Below are 9,254 nucleotides of genomic sequence, written 5' to 3'. Positions count from 1 at the left end.
TCTTTTACGCTCTATTGCTGCCCCAAATTGCAATTGGAGCTTTTAAGTGAAGCTTCCAAATGCACCCTGACATTTAAGTCAAGTTTGTTCTTTGTTTAGTTTTAGCCCTATTTGGTAGATTGTTTGTTGTTCGATCGAAAGGAAATGATTATCTCCTCCACCAAAATTGTCATGCACCTTTCTAGGATTAGGGGCAACGGTATCAGGTTCCAACCTGTACAAAGGCTATTGTTTATTATTATTGGACCAGCTCTGCCTCCTCTCCTGCCTTACTTTCTCATCTTCGGCAGCCAATTCCAAACCATTTTCTAGCTCTCTCTCAATGATATCATACTCATCCATCAAGTCTGCCTTCCTGGTCCCGTCAGCTCGGTATTTCCTTCGCTTCTCCAGTGCTGCCTTCACCTTCTCCTTGTCAATCTTTTTGACGGCATCTAGCGGACAACAACCTTTCAGCCCTTCACCATAGGAAGAACTCTGACCACCCATGTTGCTAGAGACCTTGTGCAACAACCCTTCATCCTTCCATTCCCTTGCTTTGGCAGTAGTCTCATTCCTTTCTAAATCTGAACCAGTAACATTCTTGGATCTGTTCAAGGCTTCAGTGATGCTTTCCTTGCCACTGCCATAAGGAAATTGATCTGGTTCATGATGTCGCTGGTCCCAACTTCCACCACTGCTATCTACTACCTTGTAGTCACCCCTAGTCTCTGTGCTTCCATAGTCATTACTTTGGTTTTGATTACTTCTTTGAGGCATGCTTTGATGATTGTCTGTAGATGATTGGTCTGGCTCCATTCAAACTGATGATACAGTTGGGCCTCCTTGCTTGAGAGTCGCTGCTCTGCAACAGTCGGAGAATAACTGTTTATTGAGAGAAGGTCCTCAACAATGGCTGTAGTCTTCATCATTGTGCCTTGATGGTGATTCGACCCTTCACTTGCACTCCCATGGGAAGGTGGCACTATACAGTTTTGTTCATACAGTTCCAACATTTGATTGCTTACCTCTTCTAACTGTTGTGGGGTAACATCAAATTCTTGCCACCAGACCTTCTCGCCATCCAATGGAAGCTTTACTTTGAGAAACTTAGCAGCAAGGAATATGGCACCGACTTCAATATGATGGGGTTTAAATTGCAAGCAGAGTGATGTCCGCAGCCCATCATTGACAAAATTCCATGCAACTTGAGCAAGGGCATTCTGCCCAACCCTGAATTTGTTTATTGCTTCGACAAGGGGCTTATATGGGTGGTGCACATTGAGGTCGAAGCCAAGAGTAGTAAGTACAACCCTCTCCCCAAGAAAAATATGCTCCTTTTGTTGTTCGTATACTTCCTTCTGTTTGATTCTTTGGACAGTAGCAGGGTCCTTTTTATTAATCATTTCATACGAGACAAGAATGACATCTTTCAGTGGCCTAGGAGTTTCTTCAACCTTCCCAGCAAGAAACATGCACACTGTTGCAATCGTTCTCCTATCATTCTTTGCGTGAGATTGGAAAAGGAAAAAATGATGACAAAATATAATTACCTTAGCTATTGTTACTTGAGGTACTTTAATTAAGCCTCATGCCCAAATCCTGCAGAAAAGTGCAGTATGATTTACAAAAATATGTCTCTCTCTTCAAATCAATGTCATCTTTTCTAGATGGGGAATTTTTTTCGATCTCCTTCTGGGATAAATACCAATTAGAACTAGAAAGATCAAGTTCATCCAACTTATCATGAGAAAAGTTGTATGGTCCGCTTTCCACCATCCCATGATTGGAAGGGTCTCCTGGTAATGGTCAAGCCATATCGATGTTGTACTTCAAATTAGGATAATGCTAAAAGATGCCTCATCTCGATATAGCATATCTTTATAATTGAAGAATTTGTTAATACATGAGTAATTTCCTGTCCATGAAACAACCATTCGCCTTGCCTTTGGTTTTCTCATAGCAGCAGCTCGAACGAACCCTATAATGTGTAGATTGATCGATGTCTTCGTCTTCTTCTTTTTCCCCTTTTTATTCCTTTCTTTATACCAACAAGGAATCGAACCCTGGACAGACCGGTTTCTACCAGCTCAACCAAAGAGCCGGAGACGAACACACACACACACACACACACACACACACACTCTCTCTCTCTCTCTCTCTCTGTTTGGCACAGGAAAATCTCTTAGTTTGGAACATCTTAGCCACCTATCGTACATGTGACCCAAGTTGAAACTTGGTTGTGTACATGATTCCCATCCACCACTAATGGATGGTTGGATATCTAGGAACAGAGTCTCATTTAGAAACGAGAATGCATGAATCTTGCTGTAGAATTATTTTAACTGCTCCAATTTTATCTTTGTTAATTATAGTTTCTACTGCAGGTTGTGAAATGCGAGTTGCCGGTTGTCCCTGCAAGGGAATTACCATCTGAGGAATGTCCAACCTAGCTCTCTAGTTCCCAATCAAGTAAATTTAGAACCACCTGCTTTCTAATTCCCGGTCAGGGTGAAAGAAAAACATCGCTACCTACCGGAGTATTCTGTGCATTGGACTCTGGCTCCTAGTCCTGCTTCTTACCTATTTCTTTTTCTTTTTTGCCTACTATCTAATTACCTAAATTTCCTTCTATGGAGTTATATTTTAATCCTGCTACTGTGAAAATGTTGAGCAACCTGAAGGTATATATTGTTGACATATGGATTGTCTTTGATATTTTTCATTTTAGCATAACTGTTGCACACTTACTGTATGTTGATGAAGTTTGGTTTTGTAGTATGAAAGCAATGCGCGGTTCGTGAGGTGGTCAACCATGTGCAGTAAGCTTTTGGATCAAAGCGAAGCTGAGAATAGGGTGTTAGTTGATGGAAAATTGATAATCAGTAGAGGCACATCTATGGAGTTGTCGCTTGCGATTGTTGAGAAGCTATTTGGCTGCGAGAAGGCATTGGATCTTGCTGTCAATGAGAACTTTAATTAGACATATAACTATTATCTTGGTATTGCACTTTTGTCAATGGATTAAAATGAATGATTGTATTTGATTGATTGAATGAATGAATGATTATATTTGATTGAATAAATAATTTAGCCATGAAGTATTTATCTATATTAGCTTTTATATGAATTGATCTATCAGGTCATGTACTACAATGGTAAGAGATGTCATTATTATATTTTCTTTAATTATTTTTTTAAAAAAATAGGCAGTTGCTACGGCTATTAACCGTAGCCCTTTATCTGGAAACCGTAGCTACTTCTAATTTCAGCTTATTGTTACGGTTCTTGTTCTACTTTTAGCTAAAGATATAATCCGTAGCTGTATATACTTTAGAGCTATGGAAAGTATTACTACGGCTTTAATCTGTAGCTATTGTCTTAATTGTACAAGAGGACCTCTTGACTTAGTGTGAATAATTTTCGAAGAATGTATTGGTCATGAAACACCTTCATCCTGTCCTTGTAAATTTTCATGTTCTTATATCCATCATTACAAATTTCTTCAACTTCATTTAATTGAAGTTTGCGTAGCGAGCCAGCGTTGTCCAGATTAAAATTCAAATTTTTGATTGCCCAGTAGGCTCTATGTTTCAACTCCACAGGCAAGTGGCAGGCCTTCCCATAGACAAGTTTAAAGGGAGACATTGCAATAGGGATCTTAAATGCAGTACGGTAAGCCCTTAAAGTATCGGTCAATTGGATTGACCAATCTTTATGGTCAGGGTTAACCATCTTTTCCAAGATATGTTTGATCTCCCTATTGAAAATCTCAGCTTGCTCACTTGTTTGTGGGTGGTATGGAGTGCTCACATTATGGGAAATACCATATTTCTTCATTAAATTCTTGAATGGTCTATTACAAAAATGTGAGTCTCCATCACTAATGATGGCTCGAGTTATTCCTAACCAGGAAAGGATGTTCTCTTTTAAGAATTTAATGACCATGCGATAGTCATTGTTCCGACACGGAATCGCTTCGACCCATTTAGTGACATAATCTACGGTGAGCAAAATATATAGATTTCCAAAGAATTAGGTGAATGGTCCTAGGAAATAGATGCCCCAGTAATCAAATGCTTCTATGATAAGGATGGTGTTCAAGGGCATCATATTTTGATGGGACAATACTCCCAACTTTTGACAGCGCTCACAAGCCTTGCAAAATTCATAACTTTCCCTAAACATAGTGGGCCAGTAAAAGCCACACTGCAGAATTTTAGTCGTGGTCTTTTTAGCAGAAAAGTGACCACCGTAGGCCTGTGAGTGATAGAAGGAGATGACACTCTGATGTTCATCGTCTGGCACACATCTCCTTAAAATTTGGTTTGGACAATATTTAAACAAATATGGATCATCTCAGAAGAATTTGCGCACCTCAGTGAAAATTTTCTTCTTATCCTGTGCAGTCCAATGTGTCGATGTGAAACCTGTGGCAAGGTAATTGACAATATCAGCGAACCAAGGTGAATGAGAGACTTTGAACAATTGTTCGTCAGGGAACATTTTATTAATATGTGTCATCTCAAGGGAATCAGAAGAATTAAGGCGGGAAAGATGGTCAGCCACTACGTTCTCTACTCCCTTTTTATCATTTATTTTCTAAATCAAATTCTTGGAGTAGAAGGATCCATTTTATTAAGCAGGGCTTAGCATCGTTCTTAGAAAGAAGATACTTAAGCGCCGCATGATCTGTGTAAACGATGATCTTAAATCTGATCAAGTATGACCTAAATTTATCCAAAGCGAACACTACGGCCAAGAGTTCCTTTTCCGTGGTTGAGTAGTTCACTTGGGCAGGATTTAGAGTTCTACTTGCGTAATGGATAATGTAGGGCTTTTTTTCTTTTCTCTGACCTAAAAGCACCCCAAGAGCATAGTCAAACGCGTCACACATAAGTTCAAAAGGAAGGCTCTAGTCAGGTGGCTATATGATAGGTGCAGTAGTCAACATACCCTTAAGCTTAGTAAAAGCTTCCTGGCATTGCTCAATTTACTCGTATGGTGTATCCTTTTGAAGTAGATTGCATAAAGGATGAGAAAGGAGACTGAAGTACTTTATGAATCTTTTGTAAAATCTGGAGTGTCCTAAGAAGGATCACATGTCTCGTATGCTTTTGGGTGGGGCTAAGGTAGAGATAAGATTAATTTTAGCTTTATCTACCTCCTTTCCCTAGGACGAAATGTTATGTCCAAGGACTATTCTCTTACGAACCACGAAATGATACTTCTCCCAATTGAGTACCAAATTCTTTTCTTCACATCTTTTCAGCATACATTTAAGATTTTCCAAGCAATCACTGAAAGATGGACCAAAGATAAAGAAGTCGTCCATGAAGACCTCTAGATATTGCCCCACCATGTCAGAAAAAATACTTAACATACATTGCTGAAAAGTGGCGGAGGCATTACACAATCCAAATGGCATCCTTCGGTAAGCAAAGGTGCCAAAGGGACATGTGAATGTGGTCTTTTCCTAATCTTTAAGGGATATTTCTATCTGATTATAGCCCGAATATCTATCAAGGAAACATTAATATGAATGACTAGCTAACCTTTCTAAAATTTGATCAATGAAGGGCAGATGAAAGTGGTCATTCCTCTCGACGGTATTCAATTTCCCATAGTCAATGCACATTCTCTAACCAGTAGTAACTCTAGTTGGCATGAGTTCATTATTGGCATTGGCTACGATGGTGATTCCGGACTTCTTAGGAACCACCTGAGTTGGACTCACCCATTGGCTATTAGATATTGGGTACATGATACCTACATCCAATAGTTTAAGAACTTTGGCCTTAACCACTTCCTTCATGTTTGGATTTAGTCTACGTTGTGATTGCCGAGAGGTCTTCGCATTATCCTCAAGATAAATACAGTGAGTACAAATCGAAGGATCAATTCCCTTAAGGTCTGCAATCGTCCATCCAAGGGCTCCCTTATACTTAATGAGAGTAGATATGAGCATACTCTCCTGTTCTTGCTCAAGGTAGGAAGAAATCACCACCTGGTATGTCTCATCTTGACCTAAATAAACATATTTCAAATCAGAAGGCAACGGTTTTAGGTCAAGCTTCGGTGCCTTTAGGCTAGACGGTAGAGGCACTACATCGATTTAGGGCAACTCTTCAAATTGTAGCCTCCACTGGTTAACTTCAAGTACCGACGCAGTATCAAGCATGACACACATCTCCCTAATCATGTCATCATCAAAATGATGGGAGTGGGCTAGGCAAGTCTTTAGAGGATCAGCGGATAAGGTCAAGGGTGTTCCATCTTCCACGAAAGAGTCGATCATGTTAATGTCGTGGAAATCGTCATCATCCTCTAACTATCTGCCTGTGTTGAAAAAGATGTTTAACTTCAATATCATATTCTCGAAAGACATACTCATGACTCCATTCCTGCAATTAATGATTGCATTTAAGTGGCAAGGAATGGGCGATAAAGAATTATAGGAATCCGAGTGCTCATGTTATTGATGAGTTCAGTATCCATGACGATAAAATCTACAGGGTAGTAGAATCTGTCAACTTGGACCAACACATCCTCAATTATCCCTCTCGGTACACGAACAAAGTGATTAGCGAGTTATAATGTGGTTAAGGTGGGTTTTAATTCACCCAAACCTAACTGTTTGTACACAGAGTACGGAATCAAATTTACGCTCACTCCTAAGTCAAGAAGTGCGTGCTCAATTCGGTAGTTTCCGATTACACAAGGGATGGTTGGGCTACCGGGATCTTTAAATTTATGTGGCACATCTTACTTTAGGATGGTACTCACTTTCTCAGTCAAGAAAACTTTCTTTTGAATATATTTTCATCTTTTGGTTGTACACAAGTCTTTTAGAAATTTGGCATATGAAGGTATTTGTTTAATGACATCAAGTAGTGGAATATTGACCTTCACTTGTTTCAACACTTTTAGAATATCCTAAGAGTTAGACAGAGGTTTTGGTGCAACCAACCATTGGGGGAATGGGACAATCGGCATGCCTTGAAGTTCCGGTTCCAATTCTTGTGGAGCAGTATTAGGTCTATCATCGTTGTCCTCTTTCAGGTCCTTAGGCTTTTCTGCCCTTATTGGAATAGATTTGTCAATTATTTTCTCACTCCTAAGAGTGGAGATAGACTTATCTTGCTCCATCTGATTTGAAGAGCTTGGATCACTTATCTTATATTGTGGTTTGAGATTGGGAAAAGGCTGGGCTGAAAGAATCCCTTTTTCCCCAATTGAATTTTTTTGTCTCACGCCCTTGTATAGCCTTTGAAATGTCTTAAAGGGTTTGCAATATACCTTGAGTGATAAGCTCTTGGTTTTGAATATGTTTTAGAACCGGATCCTCTTGAGGTTTCACTTGATTTGGAATTTGATTAAAGAAACTTTGAGGAGTAGTAATTTTCTATTCATCCAACTGAGATTTGGATGATTTCTCCTATTAAGATTATATATATTGGAGGTAGGTCCATTGAAAGGTCTTTGATAATTGTTCACAACATTAGATTCCTCATTCAGTACCCCTCGAAAGGCAGGTATTGTTGGACAATTTTCAGTTGTGTGAATGTTGCAATCACAAATACCGCAAATAGTTTCATTAACCTTATCCTTCTTTAATTCCATGGCTTCAAATTTTCTTATGAGATTAGTCACTTTAGAATTGATATCATCATCCTCTTTCAAGAGATACATTCCACCCCTCCTTAGATTGAGTCGGCCTAAAAGTGGTGTTTGATTTTGGGTAAGTGTCCCATGATTGTGCGTTTTTAGCAAGTCTATCCAAATAATCCCATACATCATTGACATTTTTATTCATGACTTCCCCATTGCACATTGTCTCAACCAATTGACACATAAAAGATGTCCGTCCATCATAGAAAAAGTGTGTAATGCGCCACGTTTCAAAACCATGTTGTGGGCATGAATTGACAAGATCCTTGAACTGCTCCCAACATTGGAAGAATGTTTCGTCCTCCTTTTGGGCAAAGTTCATGATTGACTTTCTAAGGGTGTTCATTTTATGATGTAGAAAGAATTTCTTTATAAACTCCTTTATCATATTATTCCATGTGCCAATAGATCTAGGACATAGTTAATGCAACCACGTCTTAACTTTCTCTTTCAAGGAAAAGGGAAAGAGTTTCAGCCTAACTATGTCCTTAAACACGTTTGGAAAATATAAAGTGGTTATGATCTCATTAAACTCTTTTAGGTGTAAATATGGATTTTCTAACTCAAGCCCATGAAATTTAAGGAGTTGGATCACCCCTGGCTTGATATCCATGTGTCCTGCATTCTCTAGAAAAACCATGCATGAGGGCGTACTCTCCCTTGCCGGTTGTAAATAATCTCGTAAAGTACGAGGTGGGGGTGCTTGATGCACCTCATTCTCATCCTGGACTTCCTCAACCCTAGGTTGCAGTTGTCCTTCTGGTTGGTTGGCCAGTTGATTTGTGACCATAACCTTAATTAACTATAGGGATCTCGAGCAGTGTCTAATCCTGCGATGGATAGTCAACCCCTCAACTAATCCTCCTTCAGTCAAGAGACGTCGAGTGTTGTCACGGACCCACTTGGGCATGAAACACTCGAAGCCCTCAATTCAGATTCTAATCTCTTTTCTTTTTTTGGGTTAGCTCACCCATGTCAGTAAACACACTCCACGTTAGCCACCCCCCCTAGGGATTGATATCAAGACCTCAAGTGTTGAAATGAGGTATCTCCACTTAGTCTGCCAGTTGAGCTATGGATCCGGGTGTAACAAAAAAACAAAACAAAGAAAAAAAAAAGAGTTGGAAAGAAGTTTCTAAGTTAAAAACCTACAAAATAAAACAAGTCAGCTTTTAAAATTAGAAAGTTCTTAAAAAAAATAGAAAGTACACTAGTTTCTAAAAAGGGAAAACTTCTAAAAATAAAAAGTTTCTAAAACAGATTAGGAAAGTTCTAAACCTAAATTAAAAAGTAGGTTAGTTTCTAAAAATAAAAAAGATCCTAAAAATAGAAAGATAGAAAAAAAAGAAAGAGATTACCAATTTAGAAAGCCTATATCAGGGTCCTACAAAATAGGAAAGTTAGGTTAGTTTCTAGAAATCAAATAGAAAAACCTAAACCTAGAATTAAAAACTAGAAAAACCATAATCTTCACTTAATTCTAAAACTAATTAATCTCATAAAAACGTAACCGTCAATCTCTAGCAACGGCGCCAAAAACTTGTTCACAACCCCAGGTGTAGGGCTGCGATGTATAGTAATAATCTCAGTAAGATCGAGGTCGA

General features: G+C 38.9%; 1 long non-coding RNA gene, 1 other non-coding gene and 1 pseudogene across 2 annotated transcripts; 2 read left to right on the top strand and 1 right to left on the bottom strand.

Moving 5' to 3' along the window:
- Positions 1-1,797, bottom strand: LOC131224065 (cyclin-T1-3-like; annotated as a pseudogene).
- Positions 1,798-2,160: 363 nt separating this feature from the next.
- On the top strand, positions 2,161-3,007 carry LOC131224064 (uncharacterized). The gene is made up of 3 exons (XR_009160814.1): positions 2,161-2,451; positions 2,619-2,663; positions 2,759-3,007. It is a non-coding gene; the product is annotated as an uncharacterized LOC131224064 (long non-coding RNA).
- A 4,876-nt stretch (positions 3,008-7,883) lies between these two features.
- Positions 7,884-7,990, top strand: LOC131224449 (small nucleolar RNA R71). The gene has a single exon (XR_009160933.1). It is a non-coding gene; the product is annotated as a small nucleolar RNA R71 (small nucleolar RNA).
- The last annotated feature ends 1,264 nt before the right edge of the window (positions 7,991-9,254 follow it).

This window comes from Magnolia sinica, chromosome 13 (genome assembly GCF_029962835.1).
Source record: "Magnolia sinica isolate HGM2019 chromosome 13, MsV1, whole genome shotgun sequence".
NCBI classification, from domain to species: Eukaryota; Viridiplantae; Streptophyta; class Magnoliopsida; order Magnoliales; family Magnoliaceae; genus Magnolia; species Magnolia sinica.
Note: the sequence above shows the minus strand (reverse complement) of the source record. Positions and strands in the feature narration are given on the sequence as shown.